This window comes from Triticum dicoccoides, chromosome 6A (assembly GCF_002162155.2).
Source record: "Triticum dicoccoides isolate Atlit2015 ecotype Zavitan chromosome 6A, WEW_v2.0, whole genome shotgun sequence".
Taxonomy (NCBI): domain Eukaryota; kingdom Viridiplantae; phylum Streptophyta; class Magnoliopsida; order Poales; family Poaceae; genus Triticum; species Triticum dicoccoides.
In genome coordinates, this window is record NC_041390.1 from 97,586,327 (window position 1) to 97,608,422 (window position 22,096).

Consider the following 22,096-nt stretch of genomic DNA (forward strand, 5'->3'; position numbering starts at 1 on the left):
CTCCTTATCCTATTCGGACTAGGGGGAGGGGCGCGCGGCCCAGCCCTGGCCACCTCTCGTCTCTTCCACTAAAGCCCACTAAGGCCCATATACCTCCCGGGGGGTTCCGGTAACCTCCCGGTACTCCAGTAAAATCCCGATTTCACCCGGAACACTTCTGATATCCAAATATAGGCTTCCAATATATCAATCTTTATGTCTCGACCATTTCGAGACTCCTCGTCATGTCCGTGATCACATCCGAGACTCCGAACAAACTTCGGTACATCAAAAATGCATAAACTCATAATATAACTATCATCGAAACCTTAAGCGTGCGGACCCTACGGGTTCGAGAACAATGTAGACATGACCGGGACACGTCTCCGGTCAATAACCAATAGCGGAACCTGGATGCTCATATTGGCTCCTACATATTCTACGAAGATCTTTTATCGGTCAGACCGCATAACAACATACGTTGTTCCTTTTGTCATCGATATGTTACTTGCCCGAGATTCGATCGTCGGTATCTCAATACCTAGTTCAATCTCGTTACCAGCAAGTCTCTTTACTCGTTCCGTAATACATCATCTCACAACTAACTCATTAGCTGCAATGCTTGCAAGGCTCATGTGATGTGCATTACCGAGAGGGCCCAGAGATACCTCTCCGACAATCGGAGTGACAAATCCTAATCTCGAAATATGCCAACCCAACATGTACCTTTGGAGACACCCGTAGAGCACCTTTATAATCACCCAGTAATGTTGTGACGTTTCGTAGCACACAAAGTGTTCCTCTGGCAAATGGGAGTTGCATAATCTCATAGTCATAGGAACATGTATAAGTCATGAAGAAAGCAATAGCAACATACTAAACGATCAAGTGCTAAGCTAATGGAATGGGTCATGTCAATCAGATCATTCACCTAATGATGTGATCCCGTTAATCAAATAACAACTCTTTGTCCATGGTTAGGAAGCATAACCATCTTTGATTAACGAGCTAGTCTAGTAGAGGCATACTAGTGACACTCTGTTTGTCTATGTATTCACACATGTATTATGTTTCCGGTTAATACAATTCTAGCATGAATAATAAACATTTATTATGATATAAGAAAATAACTAATAACTTTATTATTGCCTCTAGGGCATATTTCCTTCAGTCTCCCACTTGCACTAGAGTCAATAATCTAGATTACACAGTAATGATTCTAACACCCATGGAGCCTTGGTGCTGATCATGTTTTGCTCGTGGAAGAGGCTTAGTCAACGGGTCTGCTACATTCAGATCCGTATGTATCTTGCAAATCTCTATGTCTCCCACCTGGACTAGATCCCAGACGGAATTGAAGCGTCTCTTGATGTGCTTGGTCTTCTTGTGAAATCTGGATTCCTTTGCCAAGACAATTGCACCAGTATTGTCACAAAAGATTTTCATTGGACCCAATGCACTAGGTATGACACCTAGATCGGATATGAACTCCTTCATCCAGACTCCTTCTTTCGCTGCTTCCGAAGCAGTTATGTATTCCGCTTCACACATAGATCCCGCCACGACGCTTTGTTTAGAACTGCACCAACTAACAGCTCCACTGTTTAATGTAAATACGTATCCGGTTTGCGATTTAGAATCGTCCGGATCAGTGTCAAAGCTCGCATCGACGTAACCAGTTACGATTAGCTCTTTGTCACCTCCATAAACGAGAAACATATCCTTAGTCCTTTTCAGGTATTTCAGGATGTTCTTGACCGCTGTCCAGTGATCCACTCCTGGATTACTTTGGTACCTCCCTGCTAGACTTATAGCAAGGCACACATCAGGTCTGGTACACAACATTGCATACATGATAGAGCCTATGGCTGAAGCATAGGGAACATCTTTCATTTTCTCTCTATCTTCTGCAGTGGTCGGGCATTGAGTCTGACTCAACTTCGCACCTTGTAACACAGGAAAGAACCCTTTCTTTGCTTGATCCATTTTGAACTTCTTCAAAATTTTGTCAAGGTATGTGCTTTGTGAAAGTCCAATTAAGCGTCTTGATCTATCTCTATAGATCTTTATGCCTAATATGTAAGCAGCTTCACCGAGGTCTTTCATTGAAAAACTCTTATTCAAGTATCCCTTTATGCTATCCAGAAATTCTATATCATTTCCAATCAGTAATATGTCATCCACATATAATATCAGAAATGCTACAGAGCTCCCTCTCACTTTCTTGTAAATACAGGCTTCTCCAAAAGTCTGTATAAAACCAAATGCTTTGATCACACTATCAAAGCGTTTATTCCAACTCCGAGAGGCTTGCACCAGTCCATAAATGGATCGCCGGAGCTTGCACACTTTGTTAGCTCCCTTTGGATCGACAAAACCTTCTGGTTGCATCATATACAACTCTTCTTCCAGAAATCCATTCAGGAATGCAGTTTTGACATCCATCTGCCAAATTTCATAATCATAAAATGCGGCAATTGCTAACATGATTCGGACAGACTTAAGCATCACTACGGGTGAGAAGGTCTCATCGTAGTCAACCCCTTGAACTTGCCAAAAACCTTTTGCGACAAGTCGAGCTTTGTAGACAGTAATATTACCGTCAGCGTCAGTCTTCTTCTTGAAGATCCATTTATTCTCAATTGCTTGCCGATCATTGGGCAAGTCATTCAAAGTCCACACTTTGTTCTCATACATGGATCCCATCTCAGATTTCATGGCTTCAAACCATTTCGTGGAATCTGGGCTCACCATCGCTTCTTCATAGTTCGTAGGTTCATCATGATCTAGTAGCATGACTTCCAGAATAGGATTACCGTACCACTCTGGCGCGGATCTCACTCTGGTTGATATACGAGGTTCAGTAGTATCTTGTTCTGAAGTTTCATGATCATTATCATTAACTTCCTCACTAATTGGTGTAGGTGTCACAGAAACAAATTTCTGTGATGTACTACTTTCCAATAAGGGAGTAGGTACAGTTACCTCGCCAAGTTCTACTTTCCTCCCACTCACATCTTTCGAGAGAAACTCCTTCTCCAGAAAGTTTCTGAATTTAGCAACAAAAGTCTTGCCTTCGGATCTGTGATAGAAGGTGTATCCAATAGTTTCCTTTGATATCCTATGAAGACACATTTCTCCGATTTGGGTTCGAGCTTATCAGGTTGAAGCTTTTTCACATAAGCATCACAGCCCCAAACTTTCAGAAACGACAACTTTGGTTTCTTGCCAAACCACAGTTCATAAGGCATCGTCTCAACGGATTTTGATGGTGCCCTATTTAACGTGAGTGCAGCCGTCTCTAGAGCGTATCCCCAAAACGATAGCGGTAAATCAGTAAGAGACATCATAGATCGTACCATATCTAGTAAAGTACGATTACAATGTTCGGACACACCATTACGCTATGGTGTTCCGGGTGGCGTGAGTTGCGAAACTATTCCACATTGTTTCAAATGTACACCAAACTCGTAACTCAAATATTCTCCTCCACGATCAGATCGTAGGAATTTTATTTTCTTGTTACAATGATTTTCCACTTCACTCTGAAATTCTTTGAACTTTTCAAACGTTTCAGACTTGTGTTTCATTAAGTAGATATACCCATATCTGCTTAAGTCATCTGTGAAGGTGAGAAAATAACGATATCCGCCACAAGCCTCAACATTCATCAGACCACATACATCTGTATGTATGATTTCTAACAAATCTGTTGCTCTCTCCATAGTACCGGAGAATGGTGTTTTTGTCATCTTACCCATAAGGCACGGTTCGCAAGTACCAAGTGATTCATAATCAAGTGGTTCCAAAATCCCATCAGTATGGAGTTTCTTCATGCGCTTTATACCGATATGACCTAAACGACAGTGCCACAAATAAGTTGCACTATCATTATCAACTCTGCATCTTTTGGTTTCAACACTATGAATATGTGTGTCACTACTATCGAGATTTAATAAAAATAGACCACTCTTTAAGGGTGCATGACCATAAAAGATATTACTCATGTAAATAGAACAACCATTATTCTCTGATATAAATGAATAACCGTCTCGCATCAAACAAGATCCAGATATAATGTTCATGCTTAACGCTGGCACCAAATAACAATTATTTAGGTCTAATATTAATCTCGAAGGTAGATGTAGAGGTAGCGTGCCGACTGCGATCACATCGACTTTGGAACCATTTCCCACGCGCATCGTCACCTCGTCCTTAGCCAATCTTCGCTTAATCCGTAGTCCCTGTTTCGAGTTGCAAATATTAGCAACAGAACCAGTATCAAATACCCAGGTGCTACTGCGAGCATTAGTAAGGTACACATCAATAACATGTATATCACATATACCTTTGTTCACCTTGCCATCCTTCTTATCCTCCAAATACTTGAGGTAGTTCCGCTTCCAGTGACCAGTCTTCTTGCAGTAGAAGCACTCAGTTTCAGGCTCAGGTCCAGACTTGGGTTTCTTCTCTTGATCAGCAACTTGCTTGCTGTTCTTCTTGAAGTTCCCCTTCTTCTTTCCTTTGCCCTTTTTCTTGAAACTAGTGGTCTTGTTGACCATCAACACTTGATGCTCCTTCTTGATTTCTACCTCCGCAGCTTTCAGCATTGCGAAGAGCTCGGGAATAGTCTTATTCATCCCTTGCATATTATAGTTCATACGAAGCTCTTGTAGCTTGGTGGCAGTGATTGGAGAATTCTGTCAATGACGCAATCATCTGGAAGGTTAACTCCCATTTGAATCAAGTGATTATTATACCCAGACATTTTGAGTATATGCTCACTGACAGAACTGTTCTCCTCCATCTTGCAGCTATAGAACTTATTGGAGACTTCATATCTCTCAATCCGGGCATTTGCTTGAAATATTAACTTCAACTCCTGGAACATCTCATATGCTCCATGACGTTCAAAACATCGTTAAAGTCCCGATTCTAAGCCGTAAAGCATGGCACACTGAACTATCGAGTAGTCATCAGCTTTGCTCTGCCAGACGTTCATAACATCTGGTGTTGCTCCAGCAGCAGGCCTGGCACCCAGTGGTGCTTCCAGGATGTAATTCTTTTGTGCAGCAATGAGGATAATCCTCAAGTTACGGACCCAGTCCGTGTAATTGCTACCATCATCTTTCAACTTTGCTTTCTCAAGGAACGCATTAAAATTCAACGGAACAACAACATGGGCCATCTATCTACAATCAAACATAAATAAGTAAGATACTATCAGGTACTAAGTTCATGATAAATTTAGGTTCAATTTAATCATATTACTTAAGAACTCCCACTTAGATAGACATCCCTCTAATCCTCTAAGTGATTACGTGATCCAAATCAACTAAACCATGTTCGATCATCACGTGAGATGGAGTAGTTTCATTGGTGAACATCGCTATGTTGATCATATCTGCTATATGATTCACGCTCGACCTTTCTGTCTCCGTGTTCCGAGGCCATATCTGTATATGCTTGGATCGTCAAGTATAACCTGAGTATTCCACGTGTGCAACTGTTTTGCACCCGTTGTATTTGAACGTAGAGCCTATCACACCCGATCATCACATGGTGTCTCAGCACGAAGAACTTTCGCAACGGTGCATACTCAGGGAGAACACTTCTTGATAATTAGTGAGAGATCATCTTGTAATGCTACCATCAATCAAAGCAAGATAAGATGCATAAAAGATAAACATCACATGCAATCAATATAAGTGATATGATATGGCCATCATCATCTTGTGCTTGTGATCTCCATCTTTGAAGCACCGTCATGATCACCATCGTCACCGGCGTGACACCTTGATCTCCATCGTAGCATCGTTGTCATCTCGCCAATCTTATGCTTCCACGACTATCGCTACCGCGAGTGACAAAGTAAAGCATTACAGCGCGATTGCATTGCATACAATAAAGCGACAACCATATGGCTCCTGCGAGTTGCCGATAACTCGGTTACAAAACATGATCATCTCATACAATAAAATTTAGCATCATGTCTTGACCATACCACATCACAACATGCCCTGCAAAAACAAGTTAGACGTCCTCTACTTTGTTGTTGCAAGTTTTACGTGGCTGCTACGGGCTTAAGCAAGAACCAATCTTACCTACGCATCAAAACCACAACGAGAGTTTGTCAAGTTGGTGCTGTTTTAACCTTCGCAAGGACCGGGCGTAGCCACACTCGGTTCAACTAAAGTTGGAGAAACTGTCACCCGCTAGCCACCTTTGTGCAAAGCACGTCGGGAGAACCGGTCTCGCGTAAGCGTATGCGTAATGTCGGTCTGGGCCGCTTCGTCCAACAATACCGCCGAACCAAAGTATGACATGCTGGTAAGCAGTATGACTTATATCGCCCACAACTCACTTGTGTTCTACTCGTGCATATAACATCAACATATAAAACCTAGGCTCGGATGCCACTGTTGGGAAACGTAGTAATTTCAAAAAATTTCCTACGCACACGCAAGATCATGGTGATGCATAGCAACGAGAGGGGAGAGTGTGATCTACGTACCCTTGTAGACCGACAACGGAAGCGTTAGCACAACGTGGTTGATGTAGTCGTACGTCTTCACGGCCCGACCGATCAAGCACCGAAACTACGACACCTCCGAGTTCTAGCACACGTTCAGCTCGATGACGATCCCCGGACTCCGATCCAGCAAAGTGTCGGGGAAGAGTACCGTCAGCACGACTGCGTGGTGACGATCTTGATGTAGTACCGTTGCAGGGCTTCGCTTAAGCACCGCTACAATATTATCGAGGACTATGGTGGAAGGGGGCACCGCACACGGCTAAGAATATGATCACGTGGATCAACTTGTGTCTCAAGGGGTGCTCCCTGCCTCCGTATATAAAGGTTCAAAGGGGGGGGGTGTGGCCGGCCAGGAGAGGGCGCGCCAGGAGGAGTCCTACTCCCTCCGGGAGTAGGATTCCCCCCTTTCCTAGTTGGAATAGGATTCGGGAGGGGGGAAAGAGGAGAGAGAGAAGGAAGGGGGGCGCCGGCCCCCTCTCCTTGTCCTATTCGGACTAGGGGGGAGGGGCGCCCGGCCCGGCCCTGGCCACCTCTCCTCTCTTCTACTAAAGCCCACTAAGGCCCATATACCTCCCGGGGGGTTCCGGTAACCTTCCGGTACTCCGGTAAAATCCCGATTTCACTCGGAACACTTCTGATATCCAAATATAGGCTTCCAATATATCAATCTTTATGTCTCGACCATTTCGAGACTCCTTGTCATGTCCATGATCACATCCGGGACTCCGAACAAACTTCTGCACATCAAAAATGCATAAACTCATAATATAACTATCATCGAAACCTTAAGCATGCGGACCCTACGGGTTTGAGAACAATGTAGACATGACCGAGACACGTCTCCGGTCAATAACCAATAGCGGAACCTGGATGCTCATATTGGCTCCTACATATTCTACGAAGATCTTTTACCGGTCAGACCGCATAACAACATACGTTGTTCCTTTTGTCATTGGTATGTTACTTGCCCGAGATTCGATCGTCGGTATCTCAATACCTAGTTCAATCTCGTTACCGGCAAGTCTCTTTACTCGTTCCGTAATACATCATCTCACAACTAACTCATTAGCTGCAATGCTTGCAAGGCTTATGTGATGTGCATTACCGAGAGGGCCCAGAGATACCTCTCCGACAATCGGAGTGACAAATCCTAATCTCGAAATACGCCAACCCAACATGTACCTTTGGAGACACCTGTAGAGCACCTTTATAATCACCCAGTTACGTTGTGATGTTTGGTAGCACACAAAGTGTTCCTCTGGCAAACGGGAGTTGCATAATCTCATAGTCATAGGAACATGTATAAGTCATGAAGAAAGCAATAGCAACATACTAAATGATCGGGTGCTAAGCTAATGGAATGGGTCATGTCAATCAGATCATTCACCTAATGATGTGATCCCGTTAATCAAATAACAACTCTTTGTCCATGGTTAGGAAACATAACCATCTTTGATTAACGAGCTAGTCTAGTAGAGGCATACTAGTGACACTCTGTTTGTCTATGTATTCACACATGTATTATGTTTCCGGTTAATACAATTCTAGCATGAATAATAAACATTTATCATGATATAAGGAAATAACTAATAACTTTATTATTGCCTCTAGGGCATATTTCCTTCAAGATTGACCTGTTGAAGGAGAAGAATGTCGGCTGGAAGAAGCTGCATGAGAATAGTAGTTCCTCGATGAAGATGTTGCAGGCCCTCGTCATGGAACAGAAGGAGGAGTTGGCGAAGCTCCGCATCGAGCACCCGGCTGCTATCAAGGTATGTAATGCAGCTGTGGAATAGATGATGAAGGCTCGTGTTAAGAAATCCCGCGTCATGGACATAATGAAGAAGATGGCGGAGGAGACGCACAAGGAGATGGAGGTTGTGGAGGAGATGAAGAAGTAGTTATGACTCCGCGGCAAATTAGATCATTTGGGGTGATAATCTTCCTTCTTCTTTTGCTCCTGTGTTTCATCTTTTGCTTCGGGTGTTTTGCCGCACGTGTCACGTTCTCTGCGCGGCATGAATAGAACAATGGTTTTTTGAGGGAATGAATAGAACAATGCTAACAATGAGATGACTAGCAAATTAGATCATTTTTATCGCCATATGGCACTGGGCTGCCGTGTTTCGTGCTGCTCCATCGCAGTACTACTCCAGTGGAAAACTTGAGTATATCGCATGGTTCTTTGCTCCTCCTTGATCAGGTCGTCGGCGCATTTATACGAGCAGTCAAATCACAAGGCCCCGCCTTCCAGCAGTAATGAGCCGTCAAATCACAAAGGCCCTCGCCTCTCGTGAAACCGACCAAGCTAGACTTCCCCGCCCTCTAGCCTTTTAAAAAATGTATACTTTTGTACAGCAGTAGTATCAATGGATTGCGCCATGGAGCAAAACTTGAAACTAAAAAAAAGGTGGTACATATAGAGAGCGATCGTCGCCAAATTATGCATATAGTACTATTAAAAAGGCTAGTTACAATAATGGTGTCCAGCACAACCCACCCCTCAAATAAAACTAAGAGGGTGCTTGGATACGTTTTAGTCCCATGACTAAAAGTAGTGGGACTAAAACATGCTAGCCTCACCCATGCTTGGATCCAAATACTAAAAAGGCTAAAATCAAGTTAATGAGCATTTATTATCTTCCAAAACCTCCAATCCAGAACTTGCCTGTGTTAAAGGAGAGGAGTTAAATGAGTAGAGAGAGGACTAATCCACATTTTAGTAGGGGTACCCCTGACTAAAAAAATTTAGTCTCAAGACTAGTTTTAGCCCCTCTTTAGTCAGGGGTGCTTAGAACTTTAGCCTCTTAAAGAGACTATTTTTAGTCAGACTAAAATAAGTCCCTTGGATCCAAGCAACCTCTAAGCATCCTGGAATTCTTTGACAAAACTAACAACCCTGAAATTCTTTGACAACTAAACTGCTGGCTATATGATGTTGGCCATATATATTGTACGTATATAATGTGAAGAAACGAGTGGTAGTACTATACCAACTAAAAGATGAAATGTAAGAAATACTAGTATGTACGTACTGTAGAGTTAAAGTAACGAGAAGAAACATAACATAGTTCTGCTGGGGGCTCAACACAACACACCCCTCAAATTAAATTAAGCACACCTGAAATTAAACTTTGCAACTATTCCGGTAGACACTGCATTAGAACCACCATGAGTAACGACACTGCCACCTTACTCGGAGTCCTTGTCCACGTCCTCAACTTCGTCCTTGTCCTTCTTCCTCTTGGCCGATACTTCTTTGCTTGAACCGCACACTTGGCTGTTGCTCTTCATCCAACCCTTGTAGATAGTGAAGCAAAGGTAGCCATCCATTGCAGCGTAGTAGATGTGGTCTATATGTAGTACATTCTGCTGCCATGCATGACGATGAAATGTGTATGGAGGTTTCTCTAGTTTACCGTACGAAGGATGAACCATGGCTCCTGCCAGGGTCAGCATTAAAGGCTGATGAGAGGACACCAACCGATTCTTCTGGAGGTCAAAGGGGTTGCCTACAACGAGACCTATCCGATGCAGGACATCCCTGTCGTTCTTAAAGTCTACAGTAATGAATTTCACTGTTTTGTCCTTGAGGAAGATCTTAAAATCCTGGCACTCAACGTCGGCATGGCATATGTGGTAGACCAAGCAAACGTTATGTACGCAAACCTGGATCACAGTGGGCTTCTTCCTCTCTTCATCCTTTAGATCCTTCTCTGGTCCCAGGACTGTGGCGTACTCAACATCTAGCCCAGCGACCCACTCATCATCTGAGTTTCCGAACATGCGTCTAAAGCGAGAAAGGCATCCTTTCACCGTCGCGGAAGAACGGGTGTAGATGACGTCGAACTCATCGCCGGTGATGGTTCTAACCTTGTACTCACCGCCGATCGTGGAGATTTGGGACGCCATGGATTTTGGAGGAGGGTTAGGATTAGTGGAACTGCCGTAATGTGAATGGACGGGACGACTAGGAGCGAACCGCTGTAGTATTAAAGGACGTGCGGGGATGAGTAGGAGCGAACTGCCAGCGTGCGAACGGCAGGGTAGTGGCTTTCCATTCTCCCATGATACGGGCTTCCGAGAGCCCTTGGATCTGAGCTCAAATGGTTGCATGGCGTTATTCTAGACCTATGGGTAATATCCTATCCTGGAGGGTTATTCTGCAAATTTTCAGCAACTTAGCATGCGACCGTTTGATTTCAGATCCAAGAGCTGCCAGCACCCCGTATCATGGTCGCGCCTACCACGACCATCGCATCGCTCGTGCGGTCGCGCCCTTCGAGATTTAACATGGTGCGTTAGGCTATCTGATGTTGGCATGTCATACATAGTCATCACTTAGTCACTCATACTACAACAAGGTTGGCTATAAGTGTATTTTTTACTCTTCTCTATCTCTTTCTTCGTACTCCCTCCGTCCTATAATATAAGAATGTTTTTGACACTAGTGTAGTGCCAAAAACGTTCTTATATTATGGGACACAGGGAGTACTAGTATTTATTGCATTTGCCAAGGAGTGACCTCTTCCAATGAAATGGTGTTGCTAAGTTTGCTTCATTTAATTAGCTATAGACTCAAAATTGTCTTTTCACCTAGGTACACACGCTTAGCACCCTTTCTTCCTTGGGTCACCAAACTAGTCTCTCTCTTCTTGATTAACTTGCGACATCAGACTTTATGCCTATGTGGCAAGCTTAAGCACCTGTAGGAGCAAGTAAAAGTAAGTAGAATAGTGCGCTTTATAGGGCATTTTTGCATATGTGGAGGAAAGAGAGGCAAGGAAAAAGTGGAGAAGTGGGCTCTCATGCAAGAGCCAGCCTCTACTACATGGTGGAGTATTGGGAGAGGCACCTGTATGGAGGTGGTCAGGAATCGGGAGACTCACGCCGGTCGTAGCGCCGCAGTTAAAATGATAATGGCAAGTCAAATCACGGGGCCCCACCTGTCTAGCAGTAACTCGCTGTCAAATCACACAGCCCTATGTTTGCAGCAGCCTACTCCCTCGTCTTCTCGTGTCTTTGTCGAACCGACTAGGGGGAACTGCCCCGCCACCTACCGCGCAGGAAAAGCCCCGCCCTCAACTTTTAAATAGTATACAATATATTAATTTTTTATCCATGGATTGCACCCGCGCCATGGAGCAAAGCGTCTAGAAAAACGGAGGAGAGATGGTGGTCTTGCAATAGAGAAGAGGGAGAGGCGAGACGATGGTTTTGGAATGGAGATGATGGAGAGGAGAGGAGGTGGTTTTGCAATGGAGAAGATCAAAAGAGGGAGAGGCGAGACGGTGGTTTTGGAATGGAGATGATGCAGAGGAGAGCAGGTGGTTTTGCAATGGAGAAGAGGGAGAGGAGCATGCGGCATCAATTTAGGATTGGACGAGAGGGCCGGCATGCTGTGACTGGATCAAAATCAAAATCAATTTACCCTTCAATTAAGAAAACGACCCCACATTAACTAGTCTCCCTTTTATTCTGGGTCATAATTGACCATGATTTTCGCACATAAAATATATGTTATACGTTGCAAAAATAATATAATTTGAAAGTACATTCAGATACGAACCAAACGATACAATTTTTGGTGACATGCATTCACATTTTGCTTGTCAAATATAGTACGTGGTCAAACTTTGACCCAAAATACGCAAAACAACAAAAAGATACTTCCAAGACCAGCGCCGCTCTTCCGCTCTTCTCCTCTTAAACCACCGCCTCTCCTCTCCTTTTCCAATCTAAATGCAGCACCGCTCCTCTCCTCTTACATTTCAAAACCACCGCCCCTCCTCTCCTGTTCCAGTCCAAAACCAGCGTCGCTCCTCTCCCGTTCTAATCCAAAACCAGCACTGCTCCTCTCCTCTTCCATTCAAAAACCACCGCCGGCAAGTGAAGGTGCTGTGGAGAAGTAGATTGATGGAGGAGTACAACCGATACGTGAGGATCACAGATGGCGACCCTGTGAAGCTAGCTAGGATGTTGGAGATACAGTCTTGGTTTGACAACAAGGACCAACTAGCAGCGACGGCAACATCCATGGCCAAATATCTGCAACAGAGCGAAAAGGCGGCGATACTCCCGGAGGGAGTCGCACCGGAGTACATAGAGCTGCTCCTCTGGGCCATGGAGCAAACAGATTCACCGAATCCGATCGTGAGGGAGCGGTGGCGGGAGTATCGATCCCAGATGGAGCATCCACCAGAGATTGAAGGATCGAGCATCTACTAGGTGTCGTTTGTGAGGGTGTCCTGCCAGAGCGAGCCGGTGGATTCTTCGTCGACCGAACCCAACTGCAAGAGGAGAAAAGCAGTTGGCCCGACGACGCTTCCCCGCCATCGTCTCCCTCGCCTTTCACATCGTCTCATGGGGCGGCTGTCTGCCGCCGAGGAATAGGAGGGGGCTGCCCCCCAGCCCAATAGTCGGGCAGGTTGTGAATTGTCAGGAGGAGCTTAGGGTTGTCAGTATTTGTAGGTTGTGAATTGTGTTTTGTGTTGTGTATTTGGAGAGTACTTTCAGATATGAATGTCTTTTGAATTTCAGATTTGCAGTATTGAACATATGAAGTATTTTATGAATTCTAGATATCTATTTTTAGCACTTAAAAAATGTAGTTTCATAGGAGTATAAAAGTGCAGACAATGTGATTCTCAGAGAAGAAACTGCAAGTCTCAGTTTCAGATAAGAAACTGCAAGTTCAGTTTCAGATAAGAAACTGAAACTTTCAGAGGCAGAGCATTTATATTAACACGGCCTTTTCAAACAGGGTGTCACAGCCCTAGCTTTGGCCTTGCTTGTCATTACATCATCATCTTGCATCATGTTTAAATTTCTCAGAAACTTGAAATGGGGATGATCAAACCCTAGCAGCAAATGGAATTCAAATAGGTTCAACTAAAATAAATTCCAAGAACCCAAAATGGTCTTAGAAAAATGTTCATGATTTTTGTAGATGCTGGAAACAGCAACCAGAGGTGATGCACATTTTTCCTAGCCATCTTGGATTTTACCTCAACACATATTGTATTTGATTGGGGCTCCAAAACATTGCAATAAATATTTTGACAGCTCCAAATATTCTGAGAAATATTGAGGGACACTGGATTAATTCAGAGAGTTCCCAAAAAATATTTTCAAAATTATATAAAAATGATTTGATGTTAAACTAAATCAACACAGAGGCAAACAAATAGAAAAACATAAACAAATAAAAGGAGAGCAAACTTACCTAGCGCTTACCTACAGCCCAGAGGCTCAGCACTATGCAGCCTAGGAGCTGGCCCAGCCACCACCAGTGCCAGTCGTCTTCAACCCAGCACCAGAAGGACGCTGGGCGCGTGCTCGTCGCGTGCTGGCCACGCGCCGGGCCACCTCCTGCTACCCGGCGCTGCCTCGACGCGCTGGATGATGCCACGTTTTCCCCTGGACCGCCTCGTCCTCTCCCATGCCTCTCTTCTCCTCTGCTCTCCTTCTCCCGCTGCTGTCGAGCGCCTCGCAGCGCGCCGACGACCTCCAATGCGGCCACTGGCCACCGGCCACCCCACGCCTCGCCGACACGCCAAGAAGCTCCGCCTCGTTCCCCTCTTCCTCCTCACCGAGCCACATGGTGCCTAAAGACCCTGGACGCCGCCAACACCGCCGTTCCCCTCATCGGTCACCGTGGATCCTCGCCGTCAATTCAGGAGCTACCGGGCATCCTTGACCTCGCCCTCGTGCTCGTTGGACTCGCTGTGAGCATCCGCACCAAACCCTCGTCTCCCCGATGCTGATTTCTTCCTCTAACCACGGGCTCCGTCGAGCCGGAGAGCTCATCGCCGCCGGCCACGAGGTCGCCGTGGCTAGAGCGAGTTTCGCTCGCGTCCGAGCACTGGTACATGCTCAGGGAGCTCCCAGGAGCCCAACGCAGCCATCAGCTCGCTCGCTAGCGCGCTACAGTCCTCGCGCCCGTGGAGCCGTAGCTCCGGCCACGGCCTCGCTCGCCGCAGACGCTGCTCCCGGCCACCTCGCAGCCTCTCGTCCTATCCTTTGGATGCGGACAAGCAAGAGCTCCTCCCCTGTGTGCTCAGCGCGCCAAATCACCGCCAGAAGCTCAAATCCGAGCCGCACCACCGTCGTTTTGGTCGCCGCCGGCCAGGCTCCGGCGACTGCCGACGTGTCCATCATTAGCACTAATGACCCCTCTAATCACCACCCCACTAGTCACTTACATATGGGTCCCACGCCTTTAACTGACCATAGTTTAACTCCTGTTTAGCAGTAATTAAACACAGTGGCCCCACGCGTCAGCTTTGAGCGTGCTGACGTGGCCGTTGACCTGGGCCCACTAGTCAGCCTCTGTTCCTGCCCTGTTATGTTGACGTGCGGGCCCCACTGGTAAGGTTTGACCTGGACCAGCCCCTATTGACTTATTGACATCGTCATGACGTGGTGCTAACGCAGTAATGCTTTCTGGGATTTTAATAAATCAGAAATGATTTGTTATTTTTAGAAAATATCCAAAACTTTGAAAATTCATAGAAAATCAACCGTAACTCGGAATGAAATAAATTATATATGAAAAATTATCAGAAAAATATGAAGAATCTGTTTATGGAATTTTCATGCATTTTTGAACAAGTTAACCTCACTGAATAGGATAAATCATGATTAGGGAAATTTATGAACTAGCATTTGGAGTTGGAGTTTAACCTTGTTTGAATTCCACTTCAATTAACTTGGCTAGATATTGCATTAGGTGAATTCAGTACCTTAACTTGACATGTCATTCATGTGAATGTGCATTGCATTGATTGTGTTCTTTCTCTGTTTGCCGGTATTTGTTCCCCCTCAGTAAACGTGGTTTCGTCGATGAGATCGATGACACCGATGAAGAACTATACTATCTTCAGAAGTGCCAGGCAAGCAAGAACCCCTTGTTCATTCCGATACAATCCCACTCTCTCGCTCCTGCTCTCTTTTACTGCATTAGGACAACAACGATTCAACTGTTACATGCTGCGGTAGTTGAACCCCTTTCCTGTGCATGACCTGTCATTGCCACAGTAAATAGATGAAACCCACTAGCATGAGTAGGATTTGTTTGAGCCCTGATGTTCCTACTCATTCATGCTTGTTTGTCATGCATGCTATTGCTTAGAGTTGTGTTTGGTCTGATTCATCGGGGGTGAATTGGAAAGTTGTGAACATGTCCTACTGTTGAGAGCTAAGTGTGTGAACACGATTTGGTAAAGGTAGCGGTGAGAGGCCATGTAGGAGTACATGGTGGGTTGTCTCATTACAGCCGTTCTTAGGAATTGAGTTCTGTGTTTGTGATCCATGAACAGTTACTACCACACATTGGGTTTCGGTAACTCGACCCCTCTCGACTTATTAATCCACTCGATCTTTGTCCAGGAGTTGCAACTAGTTTCTGCTGTTTGTAGGTAGTGTTAGTAGTCTACCAAGTGGCACCCGGTACAGGTGGGCTTGGGACAGACTAGACATAGTGGCCCGGTGTACCAAGTGGCACCCGGATGGTGGGCTTGGGAACCCTGCACACATCTTTTGGCGCCGTGAGCGACACCCTGGCCGGATCTCCTTGCGGATGGAACCTGAATAGGCGATAAACCTGGACAAGAGACTTGTGTGGTTAGTCAGGTCGTGGCTGACACCCTCGCCCGGCTTCCGCTTGAAGGTTGCCGAGGTACATGAAGTGTACAGGGCGATAAGTGGCGAGAGCGTGTGTGAAGAACTACACCCCTGCAGGGTTATCATTATCTATTCGAATAGCCGGATTCCTCGGATATGGAAACTGGGACCCCTTGCATAGTTCTTAGACAAGTGAAAGTGGATACTGTAAAATGCGCAAGATAAGCGTGAGTGCTATGGATGGCCTTCTCGTAGGGAGACGGGAGCGGATCCATAGTGGTGTATTGATATGGTGAATATGTGGACTCGTGTGCGCCACCTCAAAAGAATTGCTTGCAGTCATAGTCCAGGTTAGCCACTGGGTCAAAGCTGGCTTGCTGTAGTCAAACTCCACTACCCCCTTTGTTGATACCGATGCATATGTAGTTAGTTCTGACGTAAGTCTTGCTGGGTACATTTGTACTCACGTTTGCCCATTTTATGTTAGTAGTTCCACGTGGACTTCGCCGTTTAGCTTGCTACCTCAGCTACGATCTTGTGCCCTCGGCAGGATCTGGTAGATAGTCAGGCTTCTCAGCCTTTTTCATTTGTAGATGTCTGTACTTAGACATGTTAAGCTTCCGCATGTGCTTTGACTTGTATGCTCTGAATGTTGGGTCATGAGACCCATGTTTGTAATATCTTGCTCCTCGGAGCCTAATGAATAAATACTTTGAGTCGTAGAGTTATGTTGTGATGCCATGTTGTATTTACACATATCGAGCATATTGTGTGTATGATTGAAATGCTTGGTATGTGTGGGATCTGACAACCTAGTTGTTTATCCTTGGTAGCCTCTCTTATGGGGAAATGTAGTCTTGTGCTTCCATGAGCCATAGTATTCCGCAACAGTCTGGTTCACCGGAGTCCTACTAGCCCAGCACTACTGCTCCGGAACACTTAGACTGGCCGACATGTGTTTCACTTCGTTCTTGTGTCTGTCCCTTCGGGGAAATGTCACGCGGTGACATCCGGAGCCCTGCCTAGCCTGCTACAGCCCGGGTTACCGGAGTCCTGTTAGCCCAGTGCTACAGCCCGGATTCACACGCTGCTGACCGACATGCTCGATGTTGATTCATGTATGCCTGTCCCCATAAGTTGGTGCCACTTTGGGTTCACGACTAGCCATGTCGGCCCGGGTTCTCTGTCATATGGATGCTAGCGACACTATCATATACGTGAGCCAAAAGGCGCAAACGGTCCCGGGCCATGGTAAGGCGACACCCGTGGGAATACCGTGTGTGAGGCCACAAAGTGATATGAGGTGTTACCGGCTAGATCGATGTGACTTGGAATCGGGGTCCTGACAGCTTTGGTATCAGAGCCTGACTGCCTGTAGGATTACCAAGACAAACTGGTCGAACTCATGTCTAGAAATGCTTTAGTTATGTAAGGGAATTTATTGTGGAAGGGAACGTAAGGCTCTTTTTACTCCTTATCCTCATGACCTTCTGATCTGAGTCATCCTCTTCCTTTCTACGGGGATTAAGAACTAGGCCTTCTCATCTATCTATCAGGATGACGAGTTACTAATCCATAGACTTATAGGATTGATGGTTTCAAGCCTCAGTTCAGTTCCTACTACTTCTGTGTATCGTCAGTGGGTCTCGAACCTTGATATTGTGATGTTGAGTGGTTATACCACCATTTTGCCGGATGTCTCAAATCTTTTTGAGCATTTACAGCCGTTATGCTGTCCGAGTCATCCCAGGTTTCTAAATAGTCTGATGCATTTGCAAATTCCTTCTTTTCATTCCTAATGTCCCTTTGGGCCAGTTCAACCACACTAATCGGTGAGTTGAGGTACTCTTTTGCCTCGACATATATGTTGGAGCTATTATTATGACCCTAGGCGTCTTATAGAATCACCTAGTAATCTAGGCATGTTTTGTGTTCCAGTGTGATGATTCTGGCCGTCATTCTCAAAAGCATCTCGTGATGCCACTTAGTAGTAGGTATTCTACTCTTGGGTTCCTGACCCAAGATTCACTCCACTTACCTTCTGTTGATAGTGTTTGCTAGTTCCTTTAGAATATTAGTAACTTTGTGATAGTCCTCGAGGTCCGTGGTATTTTCTTCTTCCAAGTACCATGGTCTGCTTATGGCAGAAGTTCTTTTGAACCAAAAGATCACAATAAGAGTGCTCTTGATGAGTTCTTCGTTCTACATTGTGAATCTGCCTGTTCTACCTTTCTACATGGGTTAACCAGAAGAAATGTTGAGCTTTGCTCGACATACTAATCTATGCATCCACAACTCAGAAAGATATATGTTCCTTGAGTTGTCCCTCCTTAGTTGTTTCTGACCTTCGTCTATCAATTGATAGTCGAGGGTATATCATTGCATTCGTTCATCAAAGTCTATTATTCTTGTGGTCCGTCGTTCTATTTCAGAATGACTAGGAGAAACAAACTCCAGTACCTCATCCATGTCCAGGATTGGGTCAAAGTAGTTGTGCTCCGCGGATCAAAGTGCCAATCCAGCTTTTGATTCTATTCTACCCTGAAGTATTGCCCTCATGATGCCAGGAATGTCATGATAATTGCACCAACTCTTATAAATTCGTGATGCAGTGATACTTCTCGCCATCATCATTCGCTCCTTGGTTCCGTGTTGTTGCAACCGGAATCCCGACAAGTGAACCGTGATGTGTGAAATCAATACTCCTAGCAGCCTTGTTGCTTTGTAGTTAAAGGACAATAATTTCATTCTTACCATGTTGGTTATTGAATCATTGTTCTAAGATAGATTGTGCTACCTAGTCCTGGTTTCTGGTGCACCCTTCGATTGATGAGTTAGGATTTTGTCAAATCCTCACTCATTTGATCATATCGTCTTTCCCTAAAAAAACAAGATTGTTCTCAAGCTTAGCAACATATCGGTGGTTCGTGATCTTCCGGATATCTTCTCGGAAGTGTTACCAGGTTGTCACCTGACCGCTATGTTGAGTTCGTGATCAAGTTGGTTTTCCTCCAAACCACCCATTCTCCAAGAATCTGTGTTGGATACCCCTGAGCTAGTTGTTAAGCTAAACAACAACTTGGAGAGTTGAAAGATAAAAGCTTGCCTAACTTAGTTCATTTTAAAGGGATATCTTTTGTGTGTGTGTGTGTGTGTGTTGAAGAAAGATGATATCTTCATCGACTGGTCCTCGTGATTAGTTGTTGGATCTATTGTCTTATCAAAATTTCGACTTGAGTATGGGCTATCGTCAAGTCAAATCAGAACCAACGATGTCCGTAATGTTGTCTTACTCGTGGTTCATCCCCCGAGCATACACCATTACATCTTTTGGTCTGACCAATGTTATCACTGTGTTCACATGATGGTGGAAGTCCAGTGATATGGAAATTCCGATGAGTTGCTATTGAGCCCATCAACATCATTTTGTCTCCCCCATGATTCATGCTGAACATCAACCTAGTGTTGAAAACTTGTGTAAGCATTTTCTTCATGCCCCGTTCATGAAGTATATGTTTGGATGAAAGAAGTGACTTCCTCTCATTCATGTGCATTCGATGCAAGTTGCCACCATGAATGTGAGAGATTTAGTTTTGCTACCTTTGGAATCGTCCCAAGTCAGTCATGCATGTGCAAAGTATACTATGGTTTGGTAGATTAATTACCTCCACCCCATATGTATTCCCTAGCACTCCAAGCCACTGATTGATTTTCTCAAGGAAAAGGAATTTGTTGTGTTAATTCTAGATCATGCACAAGACTCTGATACCCTCGATGATGGTTCCCAACCAGAACTCGATAGTGTTTTATTGTAAGACTACTACATGGTCATGTTTGTCTCGGACAACGTGTTCACACGTATGTAGCAGAACCAACTCATGTTTTGGAGCTTACTATCATAGTTCATTTCCCGAGAATCTTGCAATGTCATCTCGCGGATTTGTGTTGCAAACTTTCATTTTTCCATCCAGACATGCTGTCTGAAATATTCTGTTACCATCCAGATCTGAATCTCAGGCAGATATGACGGTTGGAACTTCTCCAAGATCTATGATGTAGGTCCTGACAAGGTTGATGTCCTGGCCGACAGACCTAGCCGGAAGATCTATTATTGTAGTATCTTGAATGAGCAATTTGGCCACCTCCCCATAAGGATTTCGTAGGATTTACTTCCGTAATTGTTCCTTATGGATTCTTGTGCTCCCGAAGTCCGACCTTTTACTTGATGTTCTAGATACCAAACCATATCAATAAATGGGTTACGTTAGCACATCAAGGAGAACATTAGTGTAACGCCCCCGATTTAATCGTACACTAATCATGCACGCAAATGTGTACGATCAAGATCAGGGACTCACGGGAAGATATCACAACACAACTCTACAAATAAAATAAGTCATACAAGCATCATAATACAAGCCAGGGGCCTCGAGGGCTCGAATACAAGTGCTCGATCATAGACGAGTCAGCGGAAGCAACAATATCTGAGTACAGACATAAGTTAAACAGGGTGCCATAAGATGGCTAGCACAAACTGGGATACAGATCGAAAGAGGCGCAGGCCTCCTGCCTGGGATCCTCCTAACTACTCCTAGACGTCGTCAGCGGGCTGCAAGTAGTAGTAGGCACCTCCGGTGTAGTAGGCGTCGTCGCCGACGGTGGCGTCTGGCTCCAGGGCTCCAGCATCTGGTTGCGACAACCAGGTAGAAGGGAAAGGGGAAAAGAGGGAGAAAAGCAACCGTGAGTACTCATCCAAAGTACTTGCAAGCAAGGAGCTACACTACATATGCATGGGTATATGTGTAAGGAGGCCATATCAGTGGACTGAACTGCAGAATGCCAGAATAAGAGGGGGATAGCTAATCCTGTCGAAGACTACGCTTCTGGCAGCCTCCGTCTTGCAGCATATAGAAGAGAGTAGATTGTAGTCCTCCAAGTAGCATCTCCAAGTAGCATCTCCAAGCAGCATCTCCAGTAGCATCGCATAGCATAATCCTACCCGGCGATCCTCTCCTCGTCGCCCTGCGGAAAAGCGATCACCGGGTTGTCTGTGGAACTTGGAAGGGTGTGTTTTATTAAGTATCCGGTTCTAGTTGTCATAAGGTCAAGGTACAACTCCAAGTCGTCCTGTTACCGAAGATCACGGCTATTCGAATAGATTAAACTTCCCTGCAGGGGTGCACCACATAGCCCAACACGCTCGATCCCATTTGGCCGGACACACTTTCCTGGGTCATGCCCGGCCTCGGAAGATCAACACGTCGCAGCCCCACCTAGGCAAAACAGAGAGGCCAGCACGCCGGTCTAAACCTAAGCGCACAGGGGTCTGGGCCCATCGCCCATAGCACACCTGCACGTTGCGAGGGCGGCCGAAAACAGACCTAGCCTAGTGGCGTTCCAGTCCAATTCGGCGCGCGCCGCTCCGTCGCTGACGTCTGAAGTGCTTCGGCTGATACCACGACGTCGGGATACCCATAACTACTCCCACGTAGATGGTTAGTGCGTATAGGCTCGTAGCCAGACTCAGATCAAATACCAAGATCTCGTTAAGCGCGTTAAGTATCCGCGAACGCCGAACAGGGCCAGGCCCACCTGTCTCCTAGGTGGTCTCAACCTGCCCTGTCGCTCCGCCGCAAAGTAACAGTCGAGGGCCGTCGGGAACCCAGGCCCACCTCTACCGGGATGGAGCCACCTGTCCTTTCAGCCCCCTCGTCAGAATCACTTGCGGGTACTCAATGAGCTGACCCGACTTTAGTCACTATCTGTATAGTGTATGTATGTATAGTATATACCCGTGATCACCCCCCAAGTGATCACGGCCCGATAGTATAGCAAGGCAGACTGACAAGAATGTAGGGCCAATGATGATAAACTAGCATCCTATACTAAGCATTTAGGATTGCGGGTAAGGTATCAATGACTGTAGCAGCAATGACAGGCTATGCATCAGAATAGGAT